The sequence below is a fragment of the Equus asinus genome, chromosome 15 (genome assembly GCF_041296235.1).
Source record: "Equus asinus isolate D_3611 breed Donkey chromosome 15, EquAss-T2T_v2, whole genome shotgun sequence".
In the NCBI taxonomy this organism is placed as follows: Eukaryota; Metazoa; Chordata; class Mammalia; order Perissodactyla; family Equidae; genus Equus; species Equus asinus.
Window position 1 is genome coordinate 37,368,861 of NC_091804.1, and position 15,597 is coordinate 37,384,457.

Below are 15,597 nucleotides of genomic sequence, written 5' to 3' on the forward strand. Positions count from 1 at the left end.
GGTCCTTCTAGTTGTGGTATGTGGGATGCTGCCTCAGCATGGCCTAATGAGCAGTGCCATGTCCATGCCCAGGATCTGAACCGGTGAAACCCTGGGCTGCCGAAGCAGAGTGTGAGAACTTAACCACTCGGCCACGGGGCCGGCCCCTTAAGCTTATTTTTGATAGAGGTAAAAAAATGTTGTCCCAAGAGATCTACTAGGACTGTTGTTGCCTTTGCAGAATCTTGGTTCTAGATAAGTTAACTGCAGTTTTCCTGCCAGCTCTATACTTTACAGGACCCTGTGTAGTACGTTCTAGACCATCTACCCCTTTTAGGTTCCTGGTAGGCAAGCCAGTCATTCATCTGTGACTATTTGGGGACCTCTCTAGTCCAACTGCACACTTCCTGGGAGCGGAGGATTTTCTACATGGTTTTCTTTGGATCCTGGGGGTGATGGGGTACAGATTGGCTGGGTCAGCACTCTTTTGGGGTAGTTCTCACCAGCAGTACAGTATTACTTGAGTGTTAATATAGGCTCTCTTGCTGGCCTTCCCCACTAGGCAGCAGTACTTGTTTCCTGGGTCAGTTGTTACAGTACTAGGTACATTCTGACTCAGATTCCTTTTCCTGCCCACTCCTCTTGTTCTGTAGGTGCTAACCCCCCTCTATGACTCTCCCTCCCTCCCCCATAAAAAGGAGCAACAAGAAGACCATTTTTTGAAGTGAAACTTGATTTAAAACCAGGCCCAGAAAACCTTGGATTTTCTATAGAAGTTCAGCTACGTTTTCCCCCTTTACCTTCTTGTAAATAAATTGGTTATCATAAAAATTCAAGTTATAAAACATTGAATTCATTTCAAAACTAAAACTAATGCTTGTGTTTTCTCCTATTTTTTATTTCAATGTGCTTGGAAATTCTTAAGTTATATTATGTGCCAAGTAGTCTTTTCTTTGGCTAATAATAGTTTTTAATTGAGCATTTATGTACTAGGTACTAATAAGTAATTTAAGGATTTCACTTAGTCTTCACAAGAGCCTTATGAGGGGTGATCCTATTTTAAGATGAGAAATCTGGGGCCAGCCCTGTGGCCGAATGGTTAAGTTCATGTGTTCTGCTTCAGTGGCCTGGGGTCTGCTGGTTCAGATCCTGGGCACGGACCTACACATCACTCATCAAGCCATACTGTGGTGGCATCCCACAGAGAAGAATTAGAAGGACTTACAACTAGGAGATACAACTATGTACTGGGGCTTTGGGGAGGGGGGAAAAAAAGAGGGAGATTGGCAACAGATGTTAGCTCAGGGCCAGTCTTCCTCACAAAAAAAAAGGAAAAGAAAGAAAGCTAAGGCTTGAAGAAGTCTTAAGTTGACCCAGGGATACCTAGCTAGTAAGTGAAAAGAGCTGAGAGTTGAGTCTACGTCTGGCAGACTCCATTGCTTCTGCCCTTTAACCATTATGCTATCAACAGTTATGCTATCATGCATTGGAAGATGTATTCCGAGAACCAGCTTTCTTTGGCATATATCTCAGTTATAAGTTGGAGACGATACTGTGATTCTTAATAGACATGTCAGTAGATATATCAGCTCTTTTTATAACTTTAATTGCATGGCACTGATACACTATCTGGATTTTCCTCTTTTCCCTTTGTGAACCACATGTGTACATTCCCACCTACCCCCAATTTTCCCACCTTTAATTTGCGTTTTAAAAGTGCAGCAGACGCTTCACATCATGAGGCTAGATTGTGGTTGGTTGTCCTCTGTCTGCTCCATCTTGGCCATGGCTTTAATATGTTCATTACTTGGAATTTGTGAATATATCAGTTCTTCTTCTACCCCTTCCCAACAAATCTGCCAATTCCAGCGTGAATGCTGTTAACTTGAGGGCATAGTTATGGTTGTTGTCTTGATGTAGAGACTGCGAGAATTGGTGATCGCCAGCCTGTTGCTTTGTTACATTGGGAAATTCCTAAAGTGAGGGTGAATGTTTTATTGGCTGACTTTTTTGTTGCACCATGGCCTGCTCCACATTTCCTCAAGTGCAAAAGTCTGCTGCTTATATGTTCGTGTATTTTATTGCAGATTATTTTGAGAACTCCCCATCATTTCCCTGTCTTCCATTTAAAATATTTCTTATTGGTGACCCAAATGCAGCCTTTCCTAGAGGCAAAGAAAACATCCAAGACCTTTCTTTTTCCTTCCTTTATCCATCCATCCAGTGGGCATTTATTCTTTTTGGACTCAGATATTTAAGCATTAGCTTCTGCCAGGGATACTAATATTGTTTTTAATTGTTATTTGTTGAACATTCCTTTTGGACAGGTGGGGATATCCCAAATTCAGATGACTCATCTGGTTTGATCACTTTTCAGGACTTGGAGCTGGTCTCTTCTACCCTACCTTGCATTATCCATGTTTACAAACTGTAACAGAATATATTGTGTATGCCATGCCTGACTTTTTAAGCAGAAGTAGTAATATGGCAAAATAAGGCATCAGCTCAGATTCCTAGGAAGAGGCCTCTTACTTGATAGCTTCTTTTGGTTTTTTCATATGTCGGGGGAAGGGAAAGATGGAAAAAGTTAATATGTGTGTGACTAATAATAACACATATTGAGAAAGGGCAATAAAATTCAATGCTTTTTTTTTTTTGTCCTCAGGATCAAAATACTTGCTGAACAGTGGAGTCAGAGACCAATAAAAATAAACTCCTACTTGAACATCATTTGACTGGTTAGCCAGGTAATTGAGTTTTACTTTGACTTGAGCCTTTTTAATTTTCTGACTTCACCCTATGAAGATACTGCCCTCTTCTTTGGATTTAATGATTTAATCTTAACCTTGTTTTATAGTTCATATTTTTCTCTTTAATGATAATGTTAGTTGGATGAATGAATAGGCTTGGAATGAGTGAATATGTATATATTCATATATGTGTGTGTGTATACACACACACACACACACACACAAACATAACTTTAGGGAAGAGGGGAACTGTGTGTTACAGTTTAGTGTGAGATACTACCCTCCTGCCCACTTTTTCCTTATGTGTGGATGTTTTAATGGCATTTAGTCAAAATCTGAATCAGCCCCACCTACTTTTAATAGTTCACCTTGTAAAGACTGGTTTCCCGGGTTGCTTGTGCTGGCATATAACATTTCATCTAACTCCTCTCCTAACGTTTATTATTGCATCAGAATAGGAAAAATGAGAACAGAAGTTGTTGTCTGATAGCCAAGAAAGCAATTATGCTTTGCTTAGCTCGTTAATTTCTTGTTAGTACCATCACTCTCTTGGTTAGCTAGGTTTGAATCTGAGTTGTCTTTGAGTCTCACCCCCTACCTCCCCATACATTTAGTGAACAGACCTTATCTGGTTTTCTATTTTCGGATCTCCCGTATTTGTTCCACTTTCTGTTACTAATCTTAGCTTCCTAGGCCAAGACTCCATAATTTCATGCTTGTATTTGGCCAAATGTCCCTTTACAACTTCTTATCTACTATTTCCACCCACTTGAAATTTTTGTTAGAAAGTTTTCTTAAATATATCCCTTTAATCAAGCCTCTGTTCTGCTCTAAGCTTTGTGCTACTGTTCCCTGGCTTACAGAAAAAAAGTACCAACTCCCTTCTCTGGCATTTGGAACAGTGCTTTATCTGGGAAACTGTCTAAGCCTCTGGCCTCAACTCTTGCTATTTCCCTATAAAGTCCTTCAATTAATTACAGTATATACCCACTATATTCTGAACATAGTAGAGAACCATCTCCATGGTGTTTACTTTTTAAAGAAAACCTTTTAGGGGCTGGCCCAGTGGTATAGTGGTTAAGTTCGTGTGTCTGCTTTGGCGGCCTGGAGTTCGCGCGTTTGGATCCTGGGTGTGCACCTACACACTGCTCATCAAGCCATGTTGTGGCGGTGTACGACATACAAAAAATAGAGGAAGATTGCCACAGATGTTAGCTCAGTGCCAGTCTTCCTCAAGCAAAAAGAGGAAAATCAGCAACAAATGTTAGCTTAGGGTCAGTCTTCCTCACACACACACACCCTGTTATTTGGAAATAACTTCTAATTTACAAAAGTTACAGAAATAGAGTATAGAGAACATCTAGATATCCTTTAGTCAGATTTGCCTCCTTGTTTTATTGTTTACGTTCATATGTGCTCTCTCTCCACACGCTCACATGCGCGAGCACACACACTCTCTCCCCGCCTGCCCGAACTATTCAAGGGTAAGTTACGTATAGCATGCTTCTTTCCCCTAATACTTCTGCTGTATTTCCTAAGAATAGGGTCATTCTCATTGCACAGTTATCAACTTCATAAATGGACGTTGATACAAATCTATTTTCCATCATCCAATTTTGTCGGTTGACCTAATAAAATCTCTTATAGCATTTCCGCCACTTCCCGCACACAATCCAGTCCAGGGTGAGGTACGGCATTTAGTTATTATTTCTCTTTAGCCTCCTTTTTCCTGGAATATTTCCATAGCTTTTTTTTTGTCTTTTATGACATTGACATTTTTGAAGAATGCAGCCCTTCCCCCCTTTGACAGACTTTTCTTCATTTTATATTTATTTCAAGTTTCCTTGCAGTTAGATTGAGGTTATGCATTCTTGGCTGGAATACTGCCTAGGTGATGTGATACCCTGAGAAGATGCACAGCTTCTGCAGGCACAGGATGTCTTCTGTTCCTCATTGTGATGTTAATTTTGATCACTTAGCCAAGGTGTTGCCAAATTTCTACACTGTATGGTTTTTCCTTTTTCTTTGCAAGCAGTAAGCAGTCTCTGGGGAGACAATGCAAACACCATGATTCTCATCACAATCTGCCCTACATTTAGCATTCATTCGTGATTCCTTTCTGTTTTTTACTGTGATGCTTCCAAAATGGTCTTTTTCTTATTCTAGCATTCCCTTCACACTTACCAGTCAGCTCTTGGCATTATTTTGTAATCAAGAGCTCTATCTGTATGGAGTCATGATTTCCTATTTTTTGAATTGTTTACAATTCATTACTCTACTTAATTATTCTGGTGCTCAAATTCTCCTAAGTTTGGACAGTGGAGCTTTTTTAATCAGGATCCCATGTCCTCGTGGGGAATAATAGTGTTAGAGACCAACATCTCTGGTGGGTAGGTGTCCTCATTGCTCCCAGGTTCTCTTCTCTTCTTGGCCCTCTCAGTGGACAGAGCTAGGAAATAAATGCGTGTTTATATACATACACATGCACGCATAACCATACTTGTACATATGCACTTGTTCATAGCAATGCACATATGCATAGTTTAGAAATCATGAGTTTATATGAGTATGTCCAGCTTCATTCCATATCTACAGGGTTCTCTGTTTGCGTCCCTCATTTCGTATTTTTATGTGCCTTTTTATTCCATGAGAACCCTGGCTTCCACTGTTGTCAGTACATTACTCATTTGCTCTATCCTATAATACATTTAAATAATTTCAGAATTGCTTTGTGCATTTCACTATAATATACAAACTTACTTAAAGTGAGCGGAGAATTTTTTTTCCTCCCCAGAGCCCCAGTGTGTGGTTGTATATCCTAGTGGTAAGTCTTTCTAGTTGTTCTATGTGAGCTGCTGTCACAGCATGGCAACTCACAGACATGTGCTGTCGTTCTTGTACCGAGAAACGAACCCTGGCTCCGAAGCAGTGAGAGTGCCGAACTGTGACCACTAGGCCATCAGGGCTGGCTCAGTGAGTGGAGAATTTGTGTGTAGTTCTCCGCTTCCCCCCACCCATCCTGCCCAAGCCTGAGAGTAAATAAGTAAATAAATACCCTGTTGTTAAATTACTAGAATTAGCCTGCCCTCTTCCTTCTTTCCAGAAATCCTTCCCCTCCCCACTTTTACTTCCTACCCTTACTTTCTGCATAATGTAGTTATGGTATTTATTTGAAATGAAATTAGATTCATTTGTTTTCGTGAGTTGCAAAGTGTTTTTTTATGCCCCTTGCCATTCTGATTCGTTTTTTTTGTTGTTGTTGTTGTTAAAGATTTTATTTTATTTTTTTCTCCCCAAGGCCCCCTGGTACATAGTTGTATATTTTTAGTTGTGGGTCCTTCTAGTTGTGGCATGTGGGATGCCACCTCAGCATGGCATGATGAGCAGTGCCATGTCTGGGCCCAGGATCCGAACTGGCGAAACCCTGGGCCGCTGAAGCGGAGCGTGAGAACTTAACCGCTCAGCCATGGTGCCGGCCCCTCGTTTTATTTTTAAATATGTAGAGTATGAATATTTTTTCAAGAGTTAAAATTATACAAAAGATAGCATTTCCGTCTGTATCACTTCCATCCCGTTTCCCACATTTCTCATAGGTAACCATCTCCAGTGTTTTCTGGTTCATTCTCCTTGTGTTTCTTTTTGTAATGACAAGCAGATATATGTAAGTTTTATTTTGTCTTTTTGTTTATACAAAAGGTAACAAACTATGTATACTGTTTTTCACTTTGCTCTTTTCATTTACTAATATCTCCTGGAAATAATGCCATATCATGCCAAAGGGGTCTTTCCCATTCATTTTTTAAAATTGTGGTGAAGTTTACATAACAAACTTTATGATTGTCATCATTTTTTAGTGCACAGTTCAGTGGCATTAAGTACATTCACTTTGTTCCACTACCCATCTCCAGAATGTTTTCCTCTTCCTAGACTGGAACTCTGTACTCATTGAACAACAACTCATTTCCCCTTCCCCTGACCCTTGTCTCATTTGTTTTTTACACAGATGTATAGCTTTCATTATGTGCTTATACCATAGTTTTATTCAAGCAGTTTCCTATGTATGGATATTATTTTGCAATTACAGTAATGCTGCAGTGAATAAGCTTTTGAATATACATTTTCACATTGTTGGGCGTGTACCTTTGGGATAAATTCCTGGAGGTGAGACTGCTGGGTTGAATGGTAAATGTGTATGTAGTTTTTGTTTTAGACATTGTCAAATTACACTCCATAGGAATTATACTATTTTGGATTCCCACCAGCAATATATGAGAGAGCCTGTTTCCCCACAGTCACACTGTAAAAGTTCTTTCACTCTGCATAATGTTTTTTTTAGGTGCAACAACGTTATTGCTTGTATCAGTTTCTTTCTCTTTTTATTGTTGAGTAGTATTCCATTGTGTGGATGTACCACAACTTGTGTTTCTCATTTTTGGCCTTCATAAATAAAGCTGTTGTGCCATTCAAGTACAAGTCTTTGTGTGGATTTTTTTCCCTCTTGGATAAATAGTCAGAAACTGTGAAACTGTTTTCTAAAGTGGCTGTACCATTTTATATTTCACCTGCAGCATATGAGAGTTCAAGTTCCGTAGCTTTCCTATTTGATGCTGTCAGTCTTTTTAACTTCAGCCAGTCTCGTGAGAGAGAAGTGGTATCACGTTGTCGTTTATTTGCATTTCCATGATGTCTGATATTAAGAAAAAGTTTCTTGTGTTCATTACCACATCTATCTCTTCTTTTATAATAAAGCGTCTTGTCCATTTTTTAAAATTGTGGCTTTCTTATTGTATGAGTTTTTAAAACATATTTTCTTCTGGTCTTCCCTTTACGTTTTCTTAATTTTTTTTTTTTTTTTTTTTGAGGAAGATTAGTTTTGAGCTAACATCTGCCGACAATCCTCGTCTTTTTGCTGAGGAAGCCAGGCCCTGAGCTAACATCCGTGCCCATCTTCCTCTACTTTATATGTGGGACACCTGAAGCGGAATGTGCGAACTTAACTGCTGTGCCACCAGACTGGCCCCTTAATTTTTTTAAATAATAGGCATTTTGAATTTTAAAGTACAACTTATCAATTTTTTTCTTTTGCGCTTAGTGCTGTTTTATGCACTAAGAGATCTTACCTACCCTCAGGTTATGAAGATTTTCTCCTTTGTTTTCTTGTACAAGTTTTATAGTGTTAGCTTTATATTTAGGTTGTGATCCATTTTGATGTAATTTCTGTGTGTGGTGTGAAGAAAGGATTGAGGATCAGTTTTTAAAATGTGGATATCCAGTTCCAGGGCTGTTTGTTGAAAAGATTCTCCTTTTTCTTTTGCATTGCTTTGGTAACTTAAGCGTTAGGATCTCTTTCTGTTCTTTATTCTGTTCCATTGATTTATATATCAATTCTTATACATTATATACATTGTCTTGATTACTGCAGCTTTATAGTAAGATTTGAAATTAGGTACTTAGTCTTCTAATTTTTTTCTTCTTTGTCACGATTGCTTTGGCTAATCTAGATCTTTTTTATTTTGATACAAATTTCAGAATCAGTTTGTCAATCCTTAGAATCTTGTCAATCACTTGGAGAAACTGTCCTGCGAATCTAGCCAGTTTGGCTGTCCTGAATTCTGGTCATTACCTTGTCACTTTAGCAGGATTGCTAGACTCTGTTTGCATTCCTCATCCCTGTGCTGTGATCAGCAAATCGCTTCCTGGTAGAAAGCCTGGTTGTTGGTAGGGTTCATGTTGTTGTACACTCTCCCCCACATTGTTTCCCTTAATGTTAGGGAGCAGAGTTTTCCCTGCCCATTCTCTGATATCTGAGTATAGTTTGTTCTTATAACTTGTCCAGTTGTTCCTGGTGGGATGGATCCCGTTTCTCTTTTATAATTTAAAGTACAAGGCCTACACTTGATTTTTTTTTTTTGAGGAAGATTAGCCCTGAGCTAAGTACTACCAATCCTCCTCCTCTTGCTGAGGAAGACTGGCCCTGAGCTAACATCCATGCCCATCTTCCTCTACTTTATATGTGGGACGCCTGCCACAGCATGGCTTTTGTCATGCGGTGCCGTGTCCACAGCCGGGACCCCAACCAGTGAACCCCAGTCCGCTGAGAAGCGGAATGTGTGAACTTAACCGCTGCACCACCAGGCCAGCTCCTACAGTTGATTCTTGAGTTCATACAAAAAGATTCTTCTCATGTTTTGGCTTTTTTTCTTTTTTCAAATTATATAGGTGCAAAAAGATGTCTTTATTAACTAGGTAAACTTCTTAGAGCATATTTTATCGAACAACTTCTAAAGCTAGAGGATTAATTTCTGTCTGGAAGTTCTCCTAAGGAATATAGGATTGAACTTTTAAAGTCTCTTTTATTTGTTCTTGTACCTTGAACCTAGGAAACCAATCCAAACAAACTCTCTGCACCAGATTTCACTTGCAGTACCTGTAACTTTGACTGAAGTTGTTTCTTCTCTGGGTTCCCCAACTTCACTAAGTCCCTGGCCTGCCAGTAGGTAACCTTCCTTCTACCTTTGAGGCTGGCTCCTATAAGGCAAGAGTAGGTACGAGGCTCATAGACATTGACTTATATAAAGTCCAGTCTTTGTTTGTTGTTTGTTAATGATAGACTTGTCATGTCTGTGAGCATCATTCTCAGTTATGGCATGCAAGGTATGGCCTTGATTGTCCAATTGTCTTGGAAAATAGGTTGATAGATTTTTAATTAAACCTGTGCAGTTAACATTATTGATAAGAAGAGTAGACTCAGTTTTTACTTTTATTTTTTTTCCTGAAATTTGAGGAGATTAGAATCAGATGCCACTTAAAATGTTTTCAGTTTCTGTAAGCATAATTTATTAAGTTGAAGGCTAGATATAGATGAAGAAAGAAAAAGGGCTTCTTTATATCCCCCATCAGAAAACATAACATTAAGTGCCAGTAATAATTCTAAAACAACCACAGTTAAATTTCCTCTCTAGTTTATTCAGTCCTGTGTAATTCATTCTGTTTTGCTTAATCTTTTTCTGTAGTCTGCTTTAAAGAAGTTGTCTGCTTTAGGTATATAAAAGAGACCTAGAAATTTTGACTTAGTCCTCTAGTACAGTTGTAAAATTGTGTAAGTTACCTTAGCTCAATGGTCCCTCACCCAGAGTCCATTTCATAAAATATCATGATTTAAAGATACTTTATATTGTCTTTTCCATGACAGTCTTAGACCTCAAGGCAAACATCATAGGGAAGCAGAGTCACCTGTTTGGCAATAAGACATTTCTCATGCTTTTCATTTGTCTTTGTAGATAGTTTTCATCTGATGGCCTTTCTCCTTAGCCTGAAGGATAGATATCTTTTTGTTTCCTGAAGTGCTTGTGACTAATTGTGTCAACTTTCATTTATCTGAAAATGTCTTCTTTTCATATTAATTAAATTTTTCTTGTTAAGATTGACACCTGAGCTAACATCTGTTGCCAGTCTTCTTTTTCTTTTCTTTTGCTTCGTCTTCTCCCCAAAGCTCCCTGGTACATAGTTGTATATTCTAGTTGCAGGTCCTCCTGGTTGTGCTATGTGGGATGCCACGTCAGCATGGCTTGATGAGTGGTGCCATGTCTGCGTCCAGGATCCCAACTGGTGAAACCCTGGGCTGCCGAATCAGAGTGCGTGAACTCAACCACTTGGCCATGGGGCCGTCACCCCATTTTGTATTAATTAATTAATTGATTTTTAATTTTTATTTAATTTTTAATTTTTTGATTTTTAATGAGTTCGTAATAGTTTTTACATCAATGTGAGATTTCAGTTGTGCATTGTTTCTTTCTTTCCTTTTTTTTTTCCTTAAATATTTTATTTTTCCTTTTTCTCCCCAAAGCCCCCTGGTACATAGTTGTATATATTTTTAGTTGTGGGTCCTTCTGGTTGTGGTATGCGGGATGCTGCCTCAGCATGGCTTGAAGAGCTGTGCCATGTTTGTCCCCAAGATCCAAACTGGCGAAACCCTGGGCCACCAAAGTGGAGCATGTGAACTTAACCACTTGGCCACGGGGCTGGCCCCCTGTACGTTATTTCTTGACTGTCACCACATAAGTGTTCCCCTTCACCCCCTGTGCCCACCTCCCAACCCCATTTCCCTGGTAACCACTGAACTGTTTTCTTTGTCCATGTGCTTGTTCATATTCCACATATGAGTGAAATCATCTGGTGTTTGTCTTTCTCAGACTGGCTTGTTTCACTTAGCATAATTCCTTCCAGGCTCTTCCATGTCATTGCAAATGGGATGAATTTGTCTTTTTTTTATGGCCGAGTAGTATTCCATTGTATATACATATACCTCATCTTCCTTATCCAATCACCAGTCGATGGGCATTGGGTTGTTTCCATGTCTTGGCTGTTGTCAGTAGTGCTGCAATGAACATAGGGGTGCATGTGTTACTTTGGATTGTTGATTTCAGGTTGTTTGGGTAGATACCCAACAGTGGGATAGCTGGGTCGTATGGTAGATCTACTTTTAGTTTTTTGAGGAATCTCCATACTGTTTTCCATAGTGGCTGCACCAGTTTGCATTCCTGCCAGCAGTGTATAAGGGTTCCCTTTTCTCCATACCCTCTCCAACATTTGTTATTTTTAGTCTTAGTGATTATAGCCATTTTAACAGACGTAAGGTGGTATCTTAGTGTAGTTTTGATTTGCATTTCCCTGAAGATTAATGATGTTGAACATCTTTTCATGTATTTATTGGCCATCTGTATATCTTCTTTGGAAAAATGTCTCTTCATATCCTCTCCCATTTTTTGATTGGGTTTTTTTTTGTTGTTCAGCTGTGTGAGTTCCTTATATATTAAGGAGGTTAACCCCTTGTCAGATGTATGATTTGCAAATATTCTCTCCCAATTGGTGAGTTGTCTCTTTGTTTTGATTCTAGTTTCTTTTGCCTTGCAGAATCTCTTTAGTCTGATGAATTCCCACTTGTTTATTTTTTCTTTTGTTTCCCTCGTCTGGGAAGACGTGGTATTTGAAAAGATCCTTTTTAGTTCGATGTCAAAGAATGTACTACCGATATTATCTTCCAGTAGTTTTATAGTTTCAGGAGATATCGAGTCTTTGATCCATTTTGAGTTTTATTTTTGTGTATGGCGTGAGATAGTGGTCTACATTCATTCTATTGCCTCTGGCTGTCCAGTTTTCCCAACACCATTTATTGAAGAGACTATCTTTTCTCCATTGTATGTTTTTGGCAGCTTTGTCGAAGATTAACTGTCCGTAGATGTGTGGGTTTATTTCTCGGCTTTCAGTTCTGTTCCATTGATCTGCGTGCCTGTTTTTGTACCAGTACCATGACATTTTGATCACTATGGCTTGGTGGTACATTTTGAAGTCAGGGATTGTGATACTTCCAGCTTTTTTTCTTTTTTCTCAGAATTGCCTTCGCAATTTGGGGTCTTTGGTTGCCCTGTATGAATTTTAGGATTCTTTGCTCTATTTCCATGAAGAATGCCCTTGGGATTTGATTGGGATTGCATTGAATCTGTAGATTGCTTTGGGTAGTATGGACATTTTAACTATGTTTGTTCTTCCAGTCCGTGAGCAGGGAATCTCTTTCCATCTCTTTATGGCATTATCAATTTCTTTCAGTAATGTCTTATAGTTTTCGTTGTGTCAGTCCTTCCCCTTCTTGGTTAAATTTATTCCTAGGTACTTTATTCTTTTGGTTGTGATTGCAAATAGAATTGTATTCTTGAGTTCTCTTTCTCTAAGTTCGTTTTTGGAGTGTAGAAAAGCAACTGATTTTTGTAAGTTGATTCTATACCCTGCAACTTTACTGTAGTTGTTTATTATTTCTCTTAGTTTTCCAATAGAGTTTTTGGGGTTTTCTATATACAAGGTCATGTCATCTGCAGACAGTGAGAGTTTCACTTCTTCACTCCCTAGCTGGATTCCTTTTATTCCTTTCTCTTCCCTGATTGCTCTGGCCAAAACCTCCAGTACTGTGTTGAATAAAAGTGGTGATAATGGGCATCCTTGTCTCATCCCTGTTCTCAGGGGATGGCGCTCAGTTTTTGCCCATTGAATGTGCTGTTGGCTGTGGGTTTGTCATATATTGCCTTTATTATGTTGAGGTAATTTCCTTCTATCCCCATTTTGTTGAGCGTTTTTATCACAAATGGCTGTTGGATCTTGTCAGATGTTTTCTCTGCATCTGTTGAGGTGATCATGTAGTTTTTATTCCTCAGTTTGTTGATGTGGTGTGTCCTGGTGATTGATTTGTCGATGTTGAACCACCCTGTGTCTGCGGTATGAATCTCAGTTGATCATGATGTATGATCCTTTTGGTGTATTGCTGACTTCAGGTTGCCAACATTTTATTGAGGATTTTTGCATCTATGTTTATCAGCAATATTGGATATTGGTAATTTTACTTTTTTGTGCTGTCCTTGCCAGGCTTTGGTATCAGAGTGATGTTGGCTTCATATAATGTGTTAGGAAGTGTTCCATCTTCCTTAATTTTTTGGAATAGCTTGAGAAGGATAGGTGTTAAATCCTCTGAAAGTTTGGTGAAATTCCCCAGGGAAACCATTTGGTCCCCCCTGGGGTTTTATTCTTTGAGATTCTTTTGATTACTCTTTCAATCTCTTTTCTTGTCATTGGTCTATTCAGATGGTTTGTTTCTTCTTGACTTGGCTTTGGGAGTGTAAGAACTTATCCATTTCCTCTAGGTTATCCATTTTGTTGCCATATAGCTTTTTGTAGTATTCTCTTATACTCTGTTGTATTTCTGTGGATTCTGTTTATTTCTCCTCTTTCGTTTCTTATTTTGTTTATCTCAGCTTCCTCTCTTTTTGTCTTTGTAAGTCTGACTGGGGGTTTGTCAATTTTATCTTCTCAAAGAAACAGCTTTGTTTCATTGATCCTTTCTACTGCCCTTTTTGTTTCAATAGTATTTATTTCTGTTCTGGTTTTTATTATTTCTCTCCTTCTGCTGACTTTGGGCTTTGTTTGTTTTCTTTTTCTAAATCAGTTAGGTGTAATTTGAGATTGCTTATTTGGGATTTTTCTTGTTTGTTAAGGTGAGCCTGTATTGTGATGAATTTCCCTCTTAATATGGCTTTTGCTGCATCCCATATGAGTTGGTATGGTATGTTATCATTTTCATTTGTCTGCAGATATTTTTTCATTTCTCCTTTAATTTCTTCAATGATCTGTTGCTTGTTCAGTAGTATGTTGTTTAGTCTCCACATCTTTGTCCCTTTCTCAGCATTTTTCTTGTAATTAATTTCTAGCTTTACAGCATTATGATCAGAGAAGATGCTTGTTATTATTTCAATTTTCTTTAAATTTATTGAGGCTTGCCTTGTTTCCCCACATATGGTCTATCCTTGAGAATGTCCCATGCGCACTTGAGAAGAATGTGGACTCGGCTGTTTTTGGGTGGAGTGATATACAGTGAGTCTATTGAGTCCAACTGGTTTTGCTTTTCATTTAATTCCACTGTTTCCTTGTTGATCTTCTGTCTGGATGATCTTTCCATTGATGTGAGTGGAGTGTTGAGGTCCCCTACTATTATTGTATTATTATTAATATCTTTTAGGTTTGTTAATAGTTGCTTTATGAACTTTGGTGCTACTGTGTTGGGTGCATAGATATTTATAAGCGTTATTTCTTCTTGATGGAGTGTCCCTTTGATCATTATGTATTGCCCCTCTTTGTCTCTCTTTACCTGTCTTATCTTGAAGTCTTTGTCTGATATAAGTATTGTGACACCCGCTTTCTTTTGTTTGCTATTGGCTTGGAGTATCATCTTCCACCTCTTCACTCTGAGCGTGTGTTTGTCATTGGAGCTGAGATGTCTTTCCTGGAGGCAGCAAATTGTTGGGTCTTGTTCTTTAATCCATCTTGCCACTCTGTGTCTTTTTATTGGAGAATTCAATCCATGTACGTTTAGGATGACTATTGAAGTATGAGGGCTTAATGCTGTCATTATATCACTCGTTTTCCGGTTTTCCTGCATTTCCTTTGTTACTCATCCTGTGTGTTTTGGTCTACCCATTGAATTATGCAGTTTTTTGTGATGTGTTTCTTTGTTTTCTCCTTATTTATTATTTGTGTCTCTATTCTGCTTTTTGTTTAGTGGTTACCCTGAGGTTTGTATTCAGAATCTCGTGTATGAGATAGTGCATTTTCTGATGGCCTCTTAGTTCCTTAGTCTAAACCAATTCAGTCCCTTTCCTCCTCCCCTCCTAAGCTGTTTTACTCCTATCTTGTTCCAACTTTTGTTGTGAGTTTGTGGTTAAAGTGACAAGATTGTCTTTGTTTTTGGTGTTTTCCTTACCTTTAGCCTCATGCTATGGTTGAATATGTGCTATCCTATTCTGATTCTGTCTACCTATTTATCTCCTTACTCTGTTTTCTGACCCCTTTTTTCTTTTTTCGGATACAAGGACCTTCTTGAGGATTTCTTGGGCGGGGGGGGGGGGGGGGGCTCTTGTGGCTACGAAGTCCCTTAGCTTTTGTTTGTCTGGGAAAGATTTAATTTCTCCCTCATATTTGAAGGATATTTTTACTGGATAGAGTATTCTTGGCTGAAGATTCTTGTCTTTTAAAGTTTTGAATATGTCGTTCCATTCTCTCCTAGCTTGTAAGGTTTCTGCAGGGAAATCCGATGAAAGCCTGCTAGGGGTTCCTTTGTAGGTTATTTTCTTCTGCTTTGCTGCCCTTAGTAGTTTGTCTTTATCATTCATTTTTGCTAGTTTTACTACTATGTGCCTTGCAGTAGGTCTTTTTACATTGACAAATCTAGGAGATCTGGAAGCCCCTGCCACACGTATTTCCCTCTCTATCCCTGGATTAAGGAAGTTCTCTGCTATTATTTCTTTGAACACTCTTTCTGCTGCATATT

General features: G+C 38.8%; 1 protein-coding gene across 9 annotated transcripts in view; it reads left to right on the plus strand.

The window, feature by feature from the left end:
• The window catches only part of NCOA3 (nuclear receptor coactivator 3), a 124,072-nt gene that overhangs the window by 55,355 nt on the left and 53,120 nt on the right, over window positions 1-15,597 (plus strand). For 6 of the 9 annotated variants that reach the window (XM_070486064.1, XM_014866972.3, XM_014866973.3 and 3 more), the window contains exon 2: window positions 2,645-2,726. The exons of 2 other annotated variants lie outside the window; for them this stretch is intronic. The gene's annotated coding sequence lies outside the window, so the exon portion shown is untranslated. Of the gene's footprint in view, window positions 1-2,644; window positions 2,727-15,597 lie in introns of those variants that run through there. One more of the 9 variants, XM_070486071.1, reaches the window with a different exon arrangement.